Genomic DNA, 22,781 nt, shown 5'->3' on the forward strand with positions numbered 1-22,781 from the left:
AGCCCAATGCCCAACTCTCCTCCTATTTCAGCCGGTCCAAATGACTTGCTCTAGCCAATTCAGTTACATTAGACTCCCCCCCCCCCCTTTTTTTTTTTTTGTAATAACGTTTGACTTTCAGCCACTAAGTGGTTACGTTCTACTGCGTAAAACAGTGGTGCCCAAACATTTTCTGCCTGGGCACTATAGACATTTAAGACATCACTGCGACAAAGTGTCGAGTGGACTAGAACTTAGGCGGCTTTCTTGTGAATTGTGGGAAACGTTTATAGTGGGCGAGTAGCACAATGGTTCACGGGTCGTAGTTTGGATATCACTGCTGCAATCATATAGTAAATATAGCTCTAGATGTAGGCTCTGTTGACATGAGTGGAATTTACAATATTAAGTCTCACTTCATTCTTAATTTAAAAGAAAACGTGTTGCCAACTCTCTAACCGCTAAACCACAAGTACTTAAAGATCTACATCTAGCTATATTTTTTAAGAGTTATTTAGTTAACTTCTAGATCTAAATCTAGCTCTTTATGTCACCTAAACTTGGACGAAATATAACAAACTACCGTGTTCTATGTGTCAGTACTTTGGGCGTGGTCCTGCAGAACATTAAACACCCCATCAATCCGTTTATCACTACATTTTTGTATGTTTATCAGTTTTAGGTTCAAACTTGTTTTATGGTCACTTAATCTAGATTGATACGTTTTTTTCCCCATTCAGCACAATCTAGCCTGGAACCTAGCTTCCGAGAATACTGTGATCGAAGAACGTGCTGTAAAGGTCTTGCAGTTATCGGATGTTTATTTAGTTTTTGCATTCCCGTATCGCGTTGACATTTTAGAGTTCAGCCCACAGCATGCCAGCAGGAAATGGTTTCTCTTGGAAACAAGATTGGACTTCGATCATTGTTTACACACTCTGTAAGCTAGTCTTGTTTCCAAAGACTGGTGCAAGAAAAAAATAAGAATAACAATGACTTTGCAAAGTATCCAAGGAAGCTCGTTTTAAAAGTGTTAGTAAAAATATAATATTATTATATTAACACATTAGGTGAAGGTGGTAAATGGTGGGCGACTGATGTTGAGATGGAATCATAAGATATAGGCATATCTACACTATCAGTAAATAATAGCTTGCACATCTACCTCACATCAGTGTTAACCAAACTACAAACTACGATCAGTGGGTCATATCCGACCCTCGACTCGGTGCTATCCAGCCCCAAGAAATCTCACTGAGCATATTAAGGCCTTGATGTATGTCTAAAAATGTAATTTCCTCCCTCCCCCCCCCCCCCAGGTCGATGAAGGTTAGCCCCTTCCTTACCTTACATTATTACCCTACTCACGTGTTGATCAGTTCCGGATTTATCCATGTGAACGCAGTGCACCTACTGATGATGTCACGGAGAGGCGGATACTTACCTGAAACCTAATCTTAGTACTATCTAGTCATGCACTTTTTGTAATATGGCCCCCTGTATATCAGCTCTCTTCATATGTCCAATACAATGTTAGGCGTTAGGGCTTTATCTTATGTTCGTTGACCAGTTTCCTATTTTCATCAAAATGTATTTTCTCTACTTGGAATGTCTTCCAGCGTGTGGGCCATTCATCATCTTCCTTTCCATTCGGGGCACAGAGTTGAATGTTGTCAGAAGCTACGCATGCGAAACTTTAGCACGGGACTCCACTCGGTGTTCAAGCTTTACTAGATGCGGCCCGTTCACAGCTGGTCTTGAAAGCAGACGCTTCACAAATCCATGGATCGACGTGCCTATCAAAACTGCTATTTAAAAAATAAAAACGCCAAGAAAACAAATATTGTCCTAAATGTTAGGCGTCGTTTGTTTAAACGGGGCAGGATTTAACATCCTCCTTTCATTGTGTACGTCTCTCTTGAAGAACTTATCATGTTGACGTCTTTTTGTATGTTCTCATACGAAGGTTCTCACACGAGGCCCTCGCGAAGTTGGATTACTCGTCGACGTCTCGTTGCTCTCAACTTATAGTAAAATGTTCTTTCAAAACAGAAACATTGCGCCCAGGGCTGGATTTACCTTTTGGCAACATAAGTTATAGTTTAGAGCCCCCCAAGAAATATTTAGCACTGATATATACTATAACTTATAAAGGGCCCCATAGTGCTCAAATAGCGGCCTGGTTTTCTTTTAATTTAGTCTTGCGTGAAATATGAATTTTACCTAGAGTATTGTTTACCTGGATGATATTACTAAAAAAAAAACCCCACTGCATTATGATTATCGGTGTGTTTTAATGACATTATGGTATAGGTAATTTACATATTTGTGCTTGTTTGTTATATTATTTTTTACCAATATTTCCCACCCTTTTAGTCTCAAGTAAAATGAATTAAATTAGTGTATAAGGAAAAAAAAAGAGTAATAAAAGAACCAGGTGTGAAAAATTCTTTTGTAGGCCTAATATTGCCAACCAATGTCAATTCTGTATATATGTTATCCATGTGTAAATATAACAGACTAGTTACAGTAAAGTTTATATGTAACCAGAAATAAGGGGAATATATTTATTAGGTTATTCCGAGTTTCCCAATGCTTATAAATGCGACGTTAACAGAAACGTCAGTCAGTGAATATTGTCACCTCCACGTTTAGTCATAGAGGTATTTATTGGAGGGCGTTGTCTTGTATAGATAGACCGGACATGAAAGCGCAGGTCTTGTCAGCTAGTTCCTGCTTTTCTGTCTCCCCTACTTTCATGTCATGCTTTCTCTCTAGTCTATTTTCATGTCATGCTTTCTCTCTAGTCTATTTTCATATCATGCTTTCTCTCTAGTCTATTTTCATGTCATGCTTTCTCTCTAGTCTATTTTCATGTCATGCTTTCTCTCTAGTCTATTTTCATGTCATGCTTTCTCTCTAGTCTATTTTCATGTCATGCTTTCTCTCTAGTCTATTTTCATGTCATGCTTTCTCTCTAGTCTATTTTCATGTCATGCTTTCTCTCTAGCCTACTTTCATGTCATGCTTTCTCTCTAGTCTATTTTCATGTCATGCTTTCTCTCTTGTCTATTTTCATGTCATGCTTTCTCTCTAGCCTATTTTCATGTCATGCTTTCTCTCTAGTCTACTTTCATGTCATGCTTTCTCTCTAGCCTACTTTCATGTCATGCTTTCTCTCTAGTCTATTTTCATGTCATGCTTTCTCTCTAGTCTATTTTCATGTCATGCTTTCTCTCTAGTCTATTTTCATGTCATGCTTTCTCTCTAGCCTACTTTCATGTCATGCTTTCTCTCTAGTCTATTTTCATGTCATGCTTTCTCTCTAGTCTATTTTCATGTCATGCTTTCTCTCTAGCCTACTTTCATATCATGCTTTCTCTCTAGTCTATTTTCATATCATGCTTTCTCTCTAGTCTATTTATATATTAACCTCACCTGTTATTTGTTTCCCTTTCTTTAGTAGGGGTTCATAAGTCATTGACACATGTCTTTTATGGTGACTGACAATTTTGTTTGTGACTGAAAAAGGGGAGATGACAACATTGTCGCATTCTGCCATGACACTATCTTTTGTTGGACAGTATACAGTAAATAGAGCTGTCAGTGTCAAAGACATTTAGAAAATACATCTGGTATAAATCTAGTCCCACTACACAATGTGTTTTCAATGCAAAGTTGTCCTGAGTACTTTCTCCTCCCAACTTGGCCAGGCGTGCCCTAATGCGCAGTGGATTCCCAGCACGAAGCTCCGGGATCGGAGTACGCCGCCTCATTCTTCCCCTGCCCCAGTCCAAAAGTTAAGAATTGTGTCATGATTTGGGATTACAATAGGGCGCGGTGGCTGAGTGGTTGAGCGCTTGGCTTCCGAACCCGGGGTCCTGGGTTCGAATCTCGATGAAGACTGGGCGATATTGAATTTCTGGATTTTCATGGTGCCCCTGAGTCCACCCAACTCTAATGGGTACTTGGCTTTAGTTGGGGTTAGTAAAGGCGGTTGGTCGTTGTCATGGCCACATGACGCCCTGCTGGTTGGTTTCTTGTAGGTTGCCTCCACTGTATCTACATTCTTGAAGGTTGCCTCCAACTAAAACAAAACAAAACACCCTCAGCTTGGATGACCTTTGACCTCACTTTCAGATCCAGTTTATAGTCTTACGTGTTGGCCACTGTGCGGTCAAACAATACGTGACCGCAAGATGGGACGATGAAAGTGACTTAACCAAAGTTGAATCTGACCGTTGTGGATGAATGTGTCACCTGATTGGATCAGACATTAACTTCCCCTCTCCCCCTCCTGGTTTTTGAAATGACACTTTGAATTATTTTTGTTTTGGAAAGGGTCTACCTGTATTTTATTTACCTAGGCTAATGTTTTCTGTTTTGTTTACTTCACAAGCCAGCAAGTTCATTGAGCCTACGTCTATTTCTACACACATACCAAATCATTACGTTCTTATTTTTTATAACCATGAATTTAGCATTGCAATTTTTCCCTTATAAATCATTTGCGTTGTTTGATACATTTAATTAGATGAGATTATGCATAATAGCAGCCAACAGTATGCACACGAAGATTGTACAGGCTGTACTAGTGAGTTGTAGTACTTACGTGCAAGCTTGTACTAAAGATGTTAAACATATAAACCACATACAACAGCATACAACAGCATGTAGTCTAAGGCTTGAAGTCTATTATTACAATTGATCGCTTTATTTTTGCCTCCTTCTGGTATGAAATGACTTTTTCTTCAGCCTACCACCTCCTGTAGTATTAAATGACTTTTTCTTCAGCCTACCGCCTCCTGTAGTATTAAATGACTTTTTCTTCAGCCTACCACCTCCTGTAGTATTAAATGACTTTTTCTTCAGCCTACCGCCTCCTGTAGTATTAAATGACTTTTTCTTCAGCCTACCACCTCCTGTAGTATTAAATGACTTTTTCTTCAGCCTACCGCCTCCTGTAGTATTAAATGACTTTTTCTTCAGCCTACCGCCTCCTGTAGTATGAAATGACTTTTTCTTCAGCCTACCGCCTCCTGTAGTATTAAATGACTTTTTCTTCAGCCTACCGCCTCCTGTAGTATTAAATGACTTTTTCTTCAGCCTACCACCTCCTGTAGTATTAAATGACTTTTTCTTCAGCCTACCGCCTCCTGTAGTATGAAATGACTTTTTCTTCAGCCTACCGCCTCCTGTAGTATTAAATGACTTTTTCTTCAGCCTACCGCCTCCTGTAGTATTAAATGACTTTTTCTTCAGCCTACCACCTCCTGTAGTATTAAATGACTTTTTCTTCAGCCTACCGCCTCCTGTAGTATGAAATGACTTTTTCTTCAGCCTACCACCTCCTGTAGTATTAAATGACTTTTTCTTCAGCCTACCGCCTCCTGTAGTATTAAATGACTTTTTCTTCAGCCTACCGCCTCCTGTAGTATTAAATGACTTTTTCTTCAGCCTACCACCTCCTGTAGTATTAAATGACTTTTTCTTCAGCCTACCACCTCCTGTAGTATTAAATGACTTTTTCTTCAGCCTACCACCTCCTGTAGTATTAAATGACTTTTTCTTCAGCCTACCACCTCCTGTAGTATTAAATGACTTTTTCTTCAGCCTACCGCCTCCTGTAGTATTAAATGACTTTTTCTTCAGCCTACCGCCTCCTGTAGTATGAAATGACTTTTTCTTCAGCCTACCGCCTCCTGTAGTATTAAATGACTTTTTCTTCAGCCTACCGCCTCCTGTAGTATTAAATGACTTTTTCTTCAGCCTACCACCTCCTGTAGTATTAAATGACTTTTTCTTCAGCCTACCGCCTCCTGTAGTATGAAATGACTTTTTCTTCAGCCTACCGCCTCCTGTAGTATTAAATGACTTTTTCTTCAGCCTACCGCCTCCTGTAGTATTAAATGACTTTTTCTTCAGCCTACCACCTCCTGTAGTATTAAATGACTTTTTCTTCAGCCTACCGCCTCCTGTAGTATGAAATGACTTTTTCTTCAGCCTACCACCTCCTGTAGTATTAAATGACTTTTTCTTCAGCCTACCGCCTCCTGTAGTATTAAATGACTTTTTCTTCAGCCTACCGCCTCCTGTAGTATTAAATGACTTTTTCTTCAGCCTACCACCTCCTGTAGTATTAAATGACTTTTTCTTCAGCCTACCACCTCCTGTAGTATTAAATGACTTTTTCTTCAGCCTACCACCTCCTGTAGTATTAAATGACTTTTTCTTCAGCCTACCACCTCCTGTAGTATGAAATGACTTTTTCTTCAGCCTACCACCTCCTGTAGTATGAAATGACTTTTTCTTCAGCCTACCGCCTCCTGTAGTATTAAATGACTTTTTCTTCAGCCCACCACCTCCTGTAGTATTAAATGACTTTTTCTTCAGCCTACCACCTCCTGTAGTATTAAATGACTTTTTCTTCAGCCTACCACCTCCTGTAGTATTAAATGACTTTTTCTTCAGCCTACCACCTCCTGTAGTATGAAATGACTTTTTCTTCAGCCTACCGCCTCCTGTAGTATTAAATGACTTTTTCTTCAGCCTACCGCCTCCTGTAGTATGAAATGACTTTTTCTTCAGCCTACCGCCTCCTGTAGTATGAAATGACTTTTTCTTCAGCCTACCGCCTCCTGTAGTATTAAATGACTTTTTCTTCAGCCTACCACCTCCTGTAGTATGAAATGACTTTTTCTTCAGCCTACCGCCTCCTGTAGTATTAAATGACTTTTTCTTCAGCCTACCACCTCCTGTAGTATGAAATGACTTTTTCTTCAGCCTACCACCTCCTGTAGTATTAAATGACTTTTTCTTCAGCCTACCGCCTCCTGTAGTATTAAATGACTTTTTCTTCAGCCTACCGCCTCCTGTAGTATTAAATGACTTTTTCTTCAGCCTACCACCTCCTGTAGTATTAAATGACTTTTTCTTCAGCCTACCGCCTCCTGTAGTATGAAATGACTTTTTCTTCAGCCTACCGCCTCCTGTAGTATTAAATGACTTTTTCTTCAGCCTACCGCCTCCTGTAGTATTAAATGACTTTTTCTTCAGCCTACCACCTCCTGTAGTATTAAATGACTTTTTCTTCAGCCTACCGCCTCCTGTAGTATGAAATGACTTTTTCTTCAGCCTACCACCTCCTGTAGTATTAAATGACTTTTTCTTCAGCCTACCGCCTCCTGTAGTATTAAATGACTTTTTCTTCAGCCTACCGCCTCCTGTAGTATTAAATGACTTTTTCTTCAGCCTACCACCTCCTGTAGTATTAAATGACTTTTTCTTCAGCCTACCACCTCCTGTAGTATTAAATGACTTTTTCTTCAGCCTACCACCTCCTGTAGTATTAAATGACTTTTTCTTCAGCCTACCACCTCCTGTAGTATGAAATGACTTTTTCTTCAGCCTACCACCTCCTGTAGTATGAAATGACTTTTTCTTCAGCCTACCGCCTCCTGTAGTATTAAATGACTTTTTCTTCAGCCCACCACCTCCTGTAGTATTAAATGACTTTTTCTTCAGCCTACCACCTCCTGTAGTATTAAATGACTTTTTCTTCAGCCTACCACCTCCTGTAGTATTAAATGACTTTTTCTTCAGCCTACCACCTCCTGTAGTATGAAATGACTTTTTCTTCAGCCTACCGCCTCCTGTAGTATTAAATGACTTTTTCTTCAGCCTACCGCCTCCTGTAGTATGAAATGACTTTTTCTTCAGCCTACCGCCTCCTGTAGTATGAAATGACTTTTTCTTCAGCCTACCGCCTCCTGTAGTATTAAATGACTTTTTCTTCAGCCTACCACCTCCTGTAGTATGAAATGACTTTTTCTTCAGCCTACCGCCTCCTGTAGTATTAAATGACTTTTTCTTCAGCCTACCACCTCCTGTAGTATGAAATGACTTTTTCTTCAGCCTACCACCTCCTGTAGTATTAAATGACTTTTTCTTCAGCCTACCACCTCCTGTAGTATGAAATGACTTTTTCTTCAGCCTACCACCTCCTGTAGTATTAAATGACTTTTTCTTCAGCCTACCACCTCCTGTAGTATTAAATGACTTTTTCTTCAGCCTACCACCTCCTGTAGTATGAAATGACTTTTTCTTCAGCCTACCACCTCCTGTAGTATTAAATGACTTTTTCTTCAGCCTACCACCTCCTGTAGTATTAAATGACTTTTTCTTCAGCCTACCGCCTCCTGTAGTATGAAATGACTTTTTCTTCAGCCTACCGCCTCCTGTAGTATTAAATGACTTTTTCTTCAGCCTACCACCTCCTGTAGTATTAAATGACTTTTTCTTCAGCCTACCGCCTCCTGTAGTATGAAATGACTTTTTCTTCAGCCTACCGCCTCCTGTAGTATTAAATGACTTTTTCTTCAGCCTACCACCTCCTGTAGTATGAAATGACTTTTTCTTCAGCCTACCGCCTCCTGTAGTATTAAATGACTTTTTCTTCAGCCTACCACCTCCTGTAGTATGAAATGACTTTTTCTTCAGCCTACCACCTCCTGTAGTATTAAATGACTTTTTCTTCAGCCTACCACCTCCTGTAGTATGAAATGACTTTTTCTTCAGCCTACCACCTCCTGTAGTATTAAATGACTTTTTCTTCAGCCTACCACCTCCTGTAGTATTAAATGACTTTTTCTTCAGCCTACCACCTCCTGTAGTATGAAATGACTTTTTCTTCAGCCTACCACCTCCTGTAGTATTAAATGACTTTTTCTTCAGCCTACCACCTCCTGTAGTATTAAATGACTTTTTCTTCAGCCTACCGCCTCCTGTAGTATGAAATGACTTTTTCTTCAGCCTACCGCCTCCTGTAGTATTAAATGACTTTTTCTTCAGCCTACCACCTCCTGTAGTATTAAATGACTTTTTCTTCAGCCTACCGCCTCCTGTAGTATGAAATGACTTTTTCTTCAGCCTACCGCCTCCTGTAGTATTAAATGACTTTTTCTTCAGCCTACCACCTCCTGTAGTATTAAATGACTTTTTCTTCAGCCTACCGCCTCCTGTAGTATTAAATGACTTTTTCTTCAGCCTACCACCTCCTGTAGTATTAAATGACTTTTTCTTCAGCCCACCACCTCCTGTAGTATTAAATGACTTTTTCTTCAGCCCACCACCTCCTGTAGTATTAAATGACTTTTTCTTCAGCCCACCACCTCCTGTAGTATTAAATGACTTTTTCTTCAGCCCACCACCTCCTGTAGTATTAAATGACTTTTTCTTCAGCCCACCACCTCCTGTAGTATTAAATGACTTTTTCTTCAGCCCACCACCTCCTGTAGTATTAAATGACTTTTTCTTCAGCCCACCACCTCCTGTAGTATTAAATGACTTTTTCTTCAGCCCACCACCTCCTGTAGTATTAAATGACTTTTTCTTCAGCCCACCACCTCCTGTAGTATTAAATGACTTTTTCTTCAGCCCACCACCTCCTGTAGTATGAAATGACTTTTTCTTCAGCCTACCACCTCCTGTAGTATTAAATGACTTTTTCTTCAGCCCACCACCTCCTGTAGTATTAAATGACTTTTTCTTCAGCCCACCACCTCCTGTAGTATGAAATGACTTTTTCTTCAGCCTACCGCCTCCTGTAGTATTAAATGACTTTTTCTTCAGCCCACCACCTCCTGTAGTATTAAATGACTTTTTCTTCAGCCCACCACCTCCTGTAGTATTAAATGACTTTTTCTTCAGCCCACCACCTCCTGTAGTATTAAATGACTTTTTCTTCAGCCCACCACATCCTGTAGTATTAAATGACTTTTTCTTCAGCCCACCACCTCCTGTAGTATTAAATGACTTTTTCTTCAGCCCACCACCTCCTGTAGTATTAAATGACTTTTTCTTCAGCCCACCACCTCCTGTAGTATTAAATGACTTTTTCTTCAGCCCACCACCTCCTGTAGTATTAAATGACTTTTTCTTCAGCCCACCACCTCCTGTAGTATTAAATGACTTTTTCTTCAGCCCACCACCTCCTGTAGTATGAAATGACTTTTTCTTCAGCCTACCACCTCCTGTAGTATTAAATGACTTTTTCTTCAGCCCACCACCTCCTGTAGTATTAAATGACTTTTTCTTCAGCCCACCACCTCCTGTAGTATTAAATGACTTTTTCTTCAGCCTACCACCTCCTGTAGTATTAAATGACTTTTTCTTCAGCCTACCGCCTCCTGTAGTATTAAATGACTTTTTCTTCAGCCCACCACCTCCTGTAGTATTAAATGACTTTTTCTTCAGCCTACCACCTCCTGTAGTATTAAATGACTTTTTCTTCAGCCTACCGCCTCCTGTAGTATTAAATGACTATTATTCTTGTTAAAAGTTGAGTGGTTCTCATCTAGAAGTCTATCACCTCAGTTTCCCTTTCATCTGACGTGTACTGACTCAAGACAGCATGTTCTTCTTCACGCTACTTCACTGCATGTCTCAAGCCTACTTGATTAGTACATCTACTCTCAGAGCCTTACGAACGTGTACAGAACAAGAGCAAGAAACGCATTAAAAAAAAAACTTTTGAAAAAATACAACTTCTCCTCTATACAACTTACAATAAAAGGCGTGTCTTCGATAAATGACACGTGCAACTTATAGAGCAGAACTTCAAAATTGATGAAATTCTCTTTGTTTCTTATAGAGCGATTATTTTGCTTAGATGTAGAGTACATTGGAAAAGAGTTTTATTGCGTCATCAAAACTTGATGTTCATTGGCACACGGCTGCGTAAAATTGTTCTTCAATTCAGTGTTTCCCCAACAGTGTTCGTTCCGCGAAGCCTAAATAGGTGTTACACGAACTACTAGAATAATGAAATAGTAGGCCACTAGTGAAGTAATCACTCCTAGAAACAAAAGCCAAGTGTTCCGCTATATACTCAGAATGTGCGAAGGGCTCCGTTAAGGATAAAGTTTGGGAACCACTGATTTAATATATGAAACTCATGAATCAATGATGCTTTACATTTGGAAATACCCGAACGCGATACTCCTTTCAAACCCGATGTTAGATCTAGATCTAGACCTAGTTTAAAAAACAAAAAAAAATTAATTAATTTCTTTTTTTGCTTTAAAGAATTATAAAAGTCAAAATAGAGTTTTCCTGTTATGGTCAACAAGATAGTATTTTTTTTCCAAACAATATACGTCAACTATCAAATTCGTAGAAATATCATTAGAACCGTTTTCGAGATCCGTGTCCAAGTTTCGCCCAGCCAGGTTCCACCCTCCACGGAGGAGTGATTTGAATAGAGGTATTGTAAAAAAAATCTTGCACATAAAAAAAAAAAGGATCAGCATGGACCTAATGTATAAGACGTGTCTATTTGAAAACCTCTATGTCATTACACCATCTCAATTCATGGCGATGTTACGAATGGCTGTTGGATAACAATCGAAGTACCAACAGCCAACAGAGGTCTCGGTACGACCAGGGGAAGTAATGCCTTTAAGTGTTTGCCTTGACTCAATCCTGCGGAGGATTCATGGGTCAACAGAGACGAGCTGACATCTCAGCCCATTGCAGTTGTTTAACCTCCCATCAAATAGGCACTCAGAAAAGTTGTCACGTGATATGGCTGGGTGCTTCGGTAACCGATACCCACCCCATCCCCGCAAAAACGTGTATGACTGTTTTTTTTAATCCCACCAGGTGGAGCACTTGTGCTGTAGATCTTGTTACTTGAAAAGTTTAAGAATCAAATGACTACTACTACACATGCATCACGGTAGCTCTAACAAGTTACAAGACTGTGTTCTAGCCCCGTACGTATAAATAATGCATGCGGTCACGTAATTTCAAATGATATAATCGGACACTTGCTCAAGAAAGGGTTTTACGTCGTTGATTCCCGAAAGACTAAATTCATAAACCTTAAAGCACAATTCGTTACTAGGAAAAGATCTTTAACATCTCACGCCTAAGATTGGAGCATTTCTGATCCAATTATTCTAATAAAAAAAAAGTAAAATAACTATCATCAATCATTAGCTAGTTTGATAGCTTGCTCGAGGATATTGCATGGATATGGTCGTCTGTGTATATTAATGTCATATAGAAGCTGCCTGGTCGAGTAGTGAGCGCTCTGGACTGTCGTTCGATGATCCCTGGTTCGAGTCCATCCTCCCTTCTCCCTGTGGGAGACTTCGGCTAGGATGTAATTATCTGTAAATCTGATGGAAGATCCGAAACATGTCATACATTTTACAGTGGATTCATATATTCTTTTATACCGGATCTCGTATTGTGATTATCTTAGATATCACCGATCTATATACAATACATGGGGGAAAGAGGAGAAAGACACTTTAACTTTATCTTAACTACCGCATTCCAAGCTCTTCAAAATTAGAGTTACTTTTATCTTTATCATTCTTTTTTGTATTAATCCTACCTATTAGAACATGGATATATTCCGTTTCTACTGAGTGAAAATGTATCGACCACAAGGTTACTATGGGAGCAGTGGTTGGAATCTTCAGACTCAACAAAAAAACAACAACCCAACAACAACAAAAACTGGTTGAAAAGTAATCTAAAACTTGTATAAAATATATTAACAGGCTCTATTGCATATGACATTGCGATTTTTGCGTACTGACCTGATTCGCCATCTTTTCGTATCGACAACAGTTAACAATGTTTTGCGTTGACAATAGAGCATGTTGAGTTCCAAAAAAAATCTCAGCTCTGCCATTTTCTTTATCCTCATCTTCATTTACCAAACAATTAGTTGCAGGGCTTTTTTTGTGACGGTACACACTGATACGGCGTACCGGGCACCTTTTTTATTGTGTGGAAAAAATTATTACTTTTCTTTTATTTTAACGTTTATTATTAATTTATTAGTGAGTACCGACATCTATTTTTTTAACAGAAAAAAAAGCACTGATCAGTTGTATAAAGTATGCTAGCCTACTGTTGTTTGAACGAGTGTTCCAATACTTTAATACTTTTGATTGTGCTGACGTTGCTGGCATGACAGCTTCTTCCTCGGGACTACTTTGCTCACTGGTTTGTCCAGCAGGCTAAAATATACCGGAACTACTTTTTTTTTTCACCCTGCTCCTTAAAAAAAAAAAGCATGGTCCTAAGTGATCTAAATGTACAGCAAATATCTACAGTTTACTTTGACCTCTTTGTCGGCTCCTTGTTAAATCAAGATCAGTGGAGTGATTCGAGAGTTTTTTATCCCCCTTGGTTGGATTGGTTGAATGTTTGTCCTGTATACATGGTTGGAATGTCAACATTGTCAATTCACTGAGTCTACCCTGAGGTGATGACTTTATCTGTAGGATAGATTGCTTCTATGTGCTTTCAAGGTGAATTGGAAAGTGGACAAACTATTTCAAATATAATCTTGTCCACTGGAAAGTGTAGAGCTTTGCATTAAAATATTTTTTGATTGGTAAGTTTTGTATACCGGTATTGAGTTAAAACTAGAATGACTTTTGATTTCATTCACATATTTAAATCAAAGTTATTTAGAAACCTAACCCGATAACTACTAAGCTCATGATGGTGTAGGCACTCGACATATTCCTATCTGATGTGGAAGCTGAAGTCTCTAGATTCCACGTTGTCTTCTTAATGTGGAAGCTGAATTCTCTGGATTCCATGTTGTCTTCTTAATGTGGGAGCTGAAGTCTCTAGATTCCATGTTGTCTTCTTAATGTGGAAGCTGAAGTCTCTAGATTCCACGTTGTCTTCTTAATGTGGGAGCTGAAGTCTCTGGATTCCATGTTGTCTTCTTAATGTGAAAGCTGAAGTCTCTGGATTCCATGTTGTCTTCTTAATGTGGGAGCTGAAGTCTCTAGATTCCATGTTGTCTTCTTAATGTGGGAGCTGAAGTCTCTAGATTCCACGTTGTCTTCTTAATGTGGGAGCTGAAGTCTCTAGATTCCACGTCGTCTTCTTAATGTGAAAGCTGAAGTCTCTAGATTCCACGTTGTCTTCTTAATGTGGGAGCTGAAGTCTCTAGATTCCACGTTGTCTTCTTAATGTGGGAGCTGAAGTCTCTGGATTCCATGTTGTCTTCTTAATGTGGGAGCTGAAGTCTCTAGATTCCATGTTGTCTTCTTAATGTGGGAGCTGAAGTCTCTAGATTCCATGTTGTCTTCTTAATGTGGGAGCTGAAGTCTCTAGATTCCACGTCGTCTTCTTAATGTGGGAGCTGAAGTCTCTAGATTCCATGTTGTCTTCTTAATGTGGGAGCTGAAGTCTCTAGATTCCACGTTGTCTTCTTAATGTGGGAGCTGAAGTCTCTAGATTCCACGTTGTCTTCTTAATGTGGGAGCGGAAGTCTCTGGATTCCATGTTGTCTTCTTAATGTGGGAGCTGAAGTCTCTGGATTCCATGTTGTCTTCTTAATGTGGGAGCTGAAGTCTCTGGATTCCATGTCGTTTTCCTTACTGATCTAGAATCTGAAGGCTCTTTCTTTCGTAAATACAGTCGGTATTCTTCCATTGTTTCATGTTCTTCTAAGGTAATTGCCTTTAAGAAACGACTTTGAGCCACTTATCTTTTCATTGGAAATCTTTATGAGTGATGAAACATTCTAGTGAGGCATTTGACTCCCATGCCTCCCAACTAATAGAACTTGTAGGTATTGGCTGGTAACAAACGTTTACAGGGGGAAAATGTAGTCTTGAAAGAATGAGAGCATGGCTTACTTAGAACTGAAATCCTTACAAATGGAGGTGTACAAACTGTACATCAGTAGCAAACATCAAGTAGAAACACAGAATTAAGTTCATATTTGATTGTTTTATATGCTCCAAACCTCCCTCAGAATGGCGTGAGGGGGGTTCGAACCAGGTTTATCGAGACGACAGTCCAGAGCGCTTACCATACGATTAATTTGTTGTCGTTGATATTGGTTTCAATGTTCACACCTTACAAAACGTAGGTCGATATCATTCCGCTTGTTATAGTATGAAAACAGGTGGCTTTGATCAGTCAACCAACTTTCTGATAAGCCCTGATCATTTGATCAGTCAACCAACTTTCTGATAAGCCCTGATCATTTGATCAGTCAACCAACTTTCTGATAAGCCCTGATCATTTGATCAGTCAACCAACTTTCTGATAAGCCCTGATCATTTGATCAGTCAACCAACTTTCTGATAAGCCCTGATCATTTGATCAGTCAACCAACTTTCTGATAAGCCCTGATCATTTGATCAGTCAACCAACTTTCTGATAAGCCCTGATCATTTGATCAGTCAACCAACTTTCTGATAAGCCCTGATCATTTGATCAGTCAACCAACTTTCTGATAAGCCCTGATCATTTGATCAGTCAACCAACTTTCTGATAAGCCCTGATCATTTGATCAGTCAACCAACTTTCTGATAAGCCCTGATCATTTGATCAGTCAACCAACTTTCTGATAAGCCCTGATCATTTGATCAGTCAACCAACTTTCTGATAAGCCCTGATCATTTGATCAGTCAACCAACTTTCTGATAAGCCCTGATCATTTGATCAGTCAACCAACTTTCTGATAAGCCCTGATCATTTGATCAGTCAACCAACTTTCTGATAAGCCCTGATCATTTGATCAGTCAACCAACTTTTTGATAAGCCCTGATCATTTGATCAGTCAACCAACTTTCTGATAAGCCCTGATCATTTGATCAGTCAACCAACTTTCTGATAAGCCCTGATCATTTGATCAGTCAACCAACTTTCTGATAAGCCCTGATCATTTGATCAGTCAACCAACTTTCTGATAAGCCCTGATCATTTGATCAGTCAACCAACTTTCTGATAAGCCCTGATCATTTGATCAGTCAACCAACTTTCTGATAAGCCCTGATCATTTGATCAGTCAACCAACTTTCTGATAAGCCCTGATCATTTGATCAGTCAACCAACTTTCTGATAAGCCCTGATCATTTGATCAGTCAACCAACTTTCTGATAAGCCCTGATCATTTGATCAGTCAACCAACTTTCTGATAAGCCCTGATCATTTGATCAGTCAACCAACTTTCTGATAAGCCCTGATCATTTGATCAGTCAACCAACTTTCTGATAAGCCCTGATCATTTGATCAGTCAACCAACTTTCTGATAAGCCCTGATCATTTGATCAGTCAACCAACTTTCTGATAAGCCCTGATCATTTGATCAGTCAACCAACTTTCTGATAAGCCCTGATCATTTGATCAGTCAACCAACTTTCTGATAAGCCCTGATCATTTGATCAGTCAACCAACTTTCTGATAAGCCCTGATCATTTGATCAGTCAACCAACTTTCTGATAAGCCCTGATCATTTGATCAGTCAACCAACTTTCTGATAAGCCCTGATCATTTGATCAGTCAACCAACTTTCTGATAAGCCCTGATCATTGTCAATAACTAAATAGCCTACAAATAGTAATAGTACACATGTACCTGTAATGCCGCTGTAAATATTTTTGTTAAAAAAAAAAAGGGTCCTTGGTTATGTGGTCACGTGACACGTCTAGCAACACGCTTGTGTTGTCCATCAACTTGAGCCAGACATTCTTGTTATCACATTTATAAAAAAAAACGCTACATTTCTGCACTACTTTGGCCTCCATTAGTGGTTCTCAATCTCTCACGGGATCCTATCAGGGTTATGTCCATATGCAATAAAGACGTCACCAGCAGAAACAATCACAGATGCATAATCTTTGCATAAATTATTTTAAATTATATCTTTTTTTACATTGTGGAACTACTTCACTGAAGAGTTGGGGGGGGGGGCCTAGAGAGGGTCATTTTATTATTTCACGTAAAGAATCACCAGAGCACTCATTTTGTTTCATCCGGACGAAGCGGCGGATAAGCGTATGCTGCGGTGATACTAGTCCACCTTAGCCAGCTTCACTTCGATACAACTGCTACATATAATCTCAGAAAGCTAAGAAAATTTAACATCGACAAAAACAATTATTAAACTTATTTATACAGCAACCATCAGCAGTCTAATTAACTTTGCCATCACCTGCTGGTATGGTAATACTTCACTTGCACAAAGACTTAGACTAAGTAGGCTAATTAAAAACGCATCGCATATCACTCGAATACAGCTACCATCTCTTGAAGAGCTTTTTCATGAAAGATGCCTTTCCAAATCACTCACGATTCTTAAAGACATGCTGCACCCATTAAACCACTGTTACATTAGATCTGAACGAAGTGGTCGTCTCCTTTCCATTAGGACTAAAACAGAAAGATTTAAAAACTCCTTTATCCCACTTTCGGTCAGAGTGTTACAAGATCAGCTGTCGTCATCGAGAAGTACATAGAAGTCTAATTCATAAAGCGTTGGTTGTAAATGTGTATGTCTTTCGTGTGTGAATGTTGTTCGAATTTTTCTTCTATACTGTTATTGTTACAGTAGTTACGCTGAGGTTGTCAATTGTAGTCAAACTGAATTTCCATTTGATTTGATCTTATCTTATCTTATAAATGTTCGTTCATACGAGTCTTTGTTTTGAAAAATATTTTCCAAATTGTTCAACATGTTTCGGACATTTCTTCAGGTTCTGATGATAATTACATCCTAACCCAAACCTCCCGCAGGACGGCCGCGGGGGTGGGGTGGGGGGGTAGCTACAGGCAGGGTTTCAACCAGGGAGCCATCCATTTATGTCTTCAGCGCATCTTGGTCCAATTTGTCGGCCCTATTTACTTTTATCTACTTCGATGTGTTAATCCGGTAACGCGCAGTAATTGTCATCTGCTCCTAAATTCTCGGGAAAGTCTCGCTTGGTAATGTTAGAGAACCATTCTGGCCAGACGATTTGGTTGTGTGCAAACAACGGCTGGATGTGTGGGACACATTCTTGAGTCGCAATGTCACCTGGAGGAATAGAATTATCATTTATTTCTGAACAGTTTGGCGTGACTTGGATTTCGTTGAATGTTTTAATTAGAATATTAATTATTGAGAGAACTACTTGCTGTTGTAGTAGTGACTAGCAAAGGATTTACGCAATGTGTTTGGTGTAGTTGGTTTTCTTGTGGAAATATTTTTTTAACAGATCTAATTAATTGACCGTTTAAATTAGTTGTTTTTTTTTATGGGGGGGGGGCGCGATTATTTCATTGATCGTGTCGATGTGTTCTAGTGGTCTGCTCAATGGAGCACTTGGTACATTTTGTTGTTGTTGGAAGAAGGGGCATTTTCCACTTGGGTGTTGCTTCCCTTTCTCTCTCCCCCCCCCCCTTCTCTCTCAATCCGCTATCTTCTTAAAGTATCTCTCTCTCTTTCTCTTTCAGATATTTTGTTTGTGACAGCATGAGTCACGATCTTAGTTCAAAAAAAAGAAGATGGTTAGAGTAGTGCTATTTATACATGTATTAGTGTAATTCTATATCTATATCTATCTTACATCCATATATTCTAACTCTCCCAGTCTTTCAGCTAGTCTGTAACAGAACCAGAACTTCCATCTATCTCTATATCTTCCTGTTGACCTATCTCACTGATTGAAATCCATTTATACTCTCCGCTCCTTCATTTGACTTTTCATTTACATGTTGAAAAGCCACCTAAATGTGGTTACATTCAAGTTCTTTAGAAACATCTTCAAACTCTGGGAGTTCACGCGGAGCATATATCTTGTTATCTCATCTTCAGTGACATTCTTGACACCATTCACTTGTCTTGTAAGTAGTGGGTACATCTCATCATCCCAATCTCTCTCTCTTCTCTCTCTCTCTCCTCTCGCTCTCCTCTCTCTCTCCTCTCTCTCCTCTCTCTCTCCTCTCTCTCTCTCTCCACTCTCTCTCCTCTCGATCTATCTCTGTGGCATTTTACGTCTCGAGAGACGATCTTTTCCCTTTGCAACTTCTTGTGTGACTAAAGAGACCAATCCTTGATACACAGCTGCGATCGCAGGTTGGGCATATATAATCACCAGGCGCCGTTGCATTTTCACCCTTCTTTCTGCTTCTGTTGTGTATGACATCTGCAATCTGTGACCCTTTCTTTATGCTCTCTCTCCATGTGGATCTGTCCAGTGCCACCTCTTCCCAGTTGCCAGTGTCGATTTTGAAGAGCTTCATGTCGCGTTTGCATACATCCGTATAACGTAAAAGTGGGAGACCAGCGGCTCTCCTGCCTTCTATTAGATCGCCATACAGGATGTCCTGTGAAAGTCGACCTACTGGCATTCTACGAACGTGGCCAAGCCAGCCAAGGCGTCTGCTGCTGATAACAGAGCGGATGTCCTGGCATCCTGCTCTATGTAGCACTTCCTCATTGGTTATCTTATCTTGCCACCTTATTTTAAAGATCCGCCTTAGGCATCGGAGGTGGAAGACATTCAGCTTTTTTTCCTGCCATGAGTAGGTTGACCATGTTTCACTTCCGTACAGCAAGGTGCTCAACACACAGGTCCGGTAGACTAGGGCTATAGTACTGCTAGTCAGCAATATGTTGTCCCAGACTCTTTTCTTCAACCGTGACATGGTGGCCATTGCCTTGACTATCCTGTTGTTTATGTCTTTATCCAGTAGAGTGTTGTTGGATATGATGGAGTCAAGGTAACAAAAGTGATCAACAATTACTAGTGGTTGGCCATTAATGCTTACTTGAGGTGCAGTGTTTGTGTTTTGGACAAGTATCTTAGTCTTGCTTTGACTGATGTTTAAGCCGAACTTCTGGCAAGCAGCAGATAGTTTGTCAACCATGGACTGTAGCTGAATATCAGAATCAGCCACAATAGCTGCATCATCAGCATACAGGAGTTCCCTGACGAGTAGCTTCCTAACCTTGGTTTTTGCCCGCAGCCTTGATACATTCAATAGTTTTCCAGAGGATCGTGTATGTTAAGTGATGAAGAAGACATCTCTATCAGATGGGAGAAATTAAGAGACGTAATCTACAGTTCTCTATCTATCTATCATCTTGAAAACTTATTTGAAGGTTTTGGCATGTGTGTGTGTGGGGGGGGGGAGGCAGAGGAGCTCACAGGCACCCACTTCTCTGGGACAAAATATTTCTGGTGGCAGACCTGGACTGTCTGTGTTTTAAGATCCTTCATGATGAATTTAGTACTAGATTATAAACATGCGCACTAGAAGGTAACAAAACGATATATAGTGTGATAAGGCCAAGATTTATTCACTTCGTAAGTCTTTCTAGGTCATGTATTCTGTTCTTTCATGACACTCTCATTAGCCCAACCGGGTGTCTCATTAGCCCAACCGGGTGTCTCATTAGCCCAACCGGGTGTCTCATTAGCCCAACCGGGTGTCTGTCGTGATTCGTATCCCTTAGTGGAAAATGTCGAACGCATATTTTTTTCCCACCTTCAAAAGACCCGCCATTGTTTTCATTCTGGTGATCAATTAATTAGCCACACAGCTCCTCTGTCATCGCATTCTTCACTTGATTGAGTCGATTGAGTCAGCTGTTTGGTTGTTATCTATCCCCCCCCCCCACACACACCACCGCCCTTTCCCTCTCCGATATGTACACTAACTGATGGGCGTACCTTCGTTGATTTCGTGGAAAAATGATTTATTTGAGGTCAAAGGTTGATGTCTTATCGTATTCTAATGCATCAACTCTATTTATGTATCTGGCCGGCGTTTAAACAATTTTTGTATGAATGCAGGGAGGAGCTGCGCATAGAACAGACTTAAACGTTTAGAAAAAAAAATGTTTAGTTTCATTTTTTAGTTCACATTACTAGATGTACATGTGTACAGTGGCGTAGCATCCATGGCGCGAAGGAACCCGGGCCCGCGACCATTAAGGGCCCACAGCCCGTGGTGTAGCAACAATGGCGCAAACGGATTGATTGCACTTGGGTCCATAACTCTTGACGGGCCCACGTGAGAACTTCGACACATCTACTAATTATTCAATTTTTTAGAAAGCTTAATCTGTTTCTTTAATTTTTTTTAATTTAAAATACGTAAATAAGTAATTTTCATGTATGTAAATCACTTACTGTTGTATGAAGTCTGAGAATTTAACAGATTAATGAAACGTTATTAAAGGATTTCATCCGATCCGACAAAGTCTATACTTTAAAGGCCCACTAACACGTGAAAGTCTTCATCATACAATTTTTATTGTCTTCTGTAGTATGTTAAAAATGTTTACAACAGAATAAAAGTATCATTAAATATTAAACAAGCAAAAGAAACATCATATGCATCGTACTTGTGCTATTACAATGAATGGCGAAACCGAATTGGAGAGCAGGTTTATAACAAAGATCTAGAAGATAGATAGATGCCCAAATTGATCATGGAATTGTATTAAAATTTAACCAATGCTTAGTATTTATTTGGTTCATAGTTCTTACAGAACGTCATTACCATTATATTTATTTAAAATTGCTATGAATATTGAAATCTGACAGGAAAAAATATTTTAAGAATTTCTATGACACAGAGCAGGTTGGCTTCACCTTGTGTCCCTTCTATTGAGCGAGAAAAAGCTCAGTGTTTAGAAATAGATGCACTGGTTACTGACGATTATACAAACATATTAAACATAAATGAACAGCAGCACCAAGGACCAGGTTTTTCTGTCTGTCTCCACTTCCTCTGTCTGTCTCCACTTCCTCTGTCTGTCTCCACTTCTTCTGATTGTCTCCACTTCTTCTGTCTGTCTCCACTTCCTCTGATTGTCTCCACTTCCTCTGTCTGTCTCCACTTCCTCTGATTGTCTCCACTTCTTCTGTCTGTCTACACTTCTTCTGTCTGTCTCCACTTCTTCTGTCTCAACTTCTTCTGTCTGTCTCCACTTCTTCTGTCTCCACTTCTTCTGTCTCCACTTCTTCTGATTGTCTACACTTCTTCTGTCTGTCTCCACTTCTTCTGATTGTCTCCACTTCCTCTGATTGTCTCCACTTCCTCTGTCTGTCTCCACTTCCTCTGATTGTCTCCACTTCCTCTGTCTGTCTCCACTTCTTCTGATTGTCTCCACTTCTTCTGTCTGTCTCCACTTCTTCTGTCTGTCTCCACTTCTTCTGTCTGTCTCCACTTCTTCTGTCTGTCTCCACTTCTTCTGTCTGTCTCCACTTCTTCTGATTGTCTCCATTTCTTCTGTCTACATGTCCCCGGGTCTTCTGTCTCTAGGTCTTTTGGCTGTACCCAGACCTTTTAATGTTCCCATGTCTTCTGTCTCTAGGTCTTTTGGCTATACTCAGACCTCCTAACTGTTCCCATGTCTTCTGTCTCTAGGTCTTTTGGCTATACTCAGACCTCCTAACTGTCCCCATGTCTTCTGTCTCTAGGTCTTTTGGCTATACTCAGACCTCCTAACTGTTCCCATGTCTTCTGTCTCTAGGTCTTTTGGCTATACTCAGACCTCCTAACTGTTCCAATGTCTTCTGTCTCTAGGTCTTTTGGCTATACTCAGACCTCCTAACTGTTCCCATGTTTTCTGACTGTCTCAAATCAAAGACAGTTATTCGTTGTAGATGTCTAATTAAATTATGAAAATATGCTTTCGTGGACAGTGGAGGACATTGATGAGCTCTGTCTTTGAGGCTGCAGTTTTGATGTACACTATAATGTAATGTGTGATTTTATGCTCAGTGAAACTCTAGTTGAAATCACTTCCTCTAGCTCAGGGATTTCTTCTTGAATATTGTCTCTGCCATTGTGGCAACTGTCCTATGTTCTCATCCTATATAAAGCCTTCAATGTCTCGCTGATGTAATACTGAACGAGTGTTTATGGAAAATCAGTTTCTCAGTTTTGTACAAATGCATCATTAAAGCATTCTTTGTGTAGTGTTTATAATTGTGACATTAAAAGTAAACCTATGGTATGTAATAGACTTCCAT

General features: G+C 39.8%; 1 protein-coding gene across 9 annotated transcripts in view; it reads left to right on the forward strand.

Annotated features, from left to right (window-relative positions):
* Positions 1-22,781, forward strand: part of LOC106065257 (uncharacterized) — a 102,611-nt gene that overhangs the window by 67,426 nt on the left and 12,404 nt on the right. The window contains exon 1 of one of the 9 annotated variants that reach the window (XM_056005137.1): positions 13,141-13,396. The exons of 4 other annotated variants lie outside the window; for them this stretch is intronic. The gene's annotated coding sequence lies outside the window, so the exon portion shown is untranslated. Of the gene's footprint in view, positions 1-13,140; positions 13,397-17,763; positions 17,976-18,099; positions 18,119-22,781 lie in introns of those variants that run through there. 4 more of the 9 variants (XM_056005133.1, XM_056005132.1, XM_056005134.1 and 1 more) reach the window with 4 other exon arrangements.

The sequence above is a fragment of the Biomphalaria glabrata genome, chromosome 12 (genome assembly GCF_947242115.1).
Source record: "Biomphalaria glabrata chromosome 12, xgBioGlab47.1, whole genome shotgun sequence".
Classification (NCBI taxonomy): domain Eukaryota; kingdom Metazoa; phylum Mollusca; class Gastropoda; family Planorbidae; genus Biomphalaria; species Biomphalaria glabrata.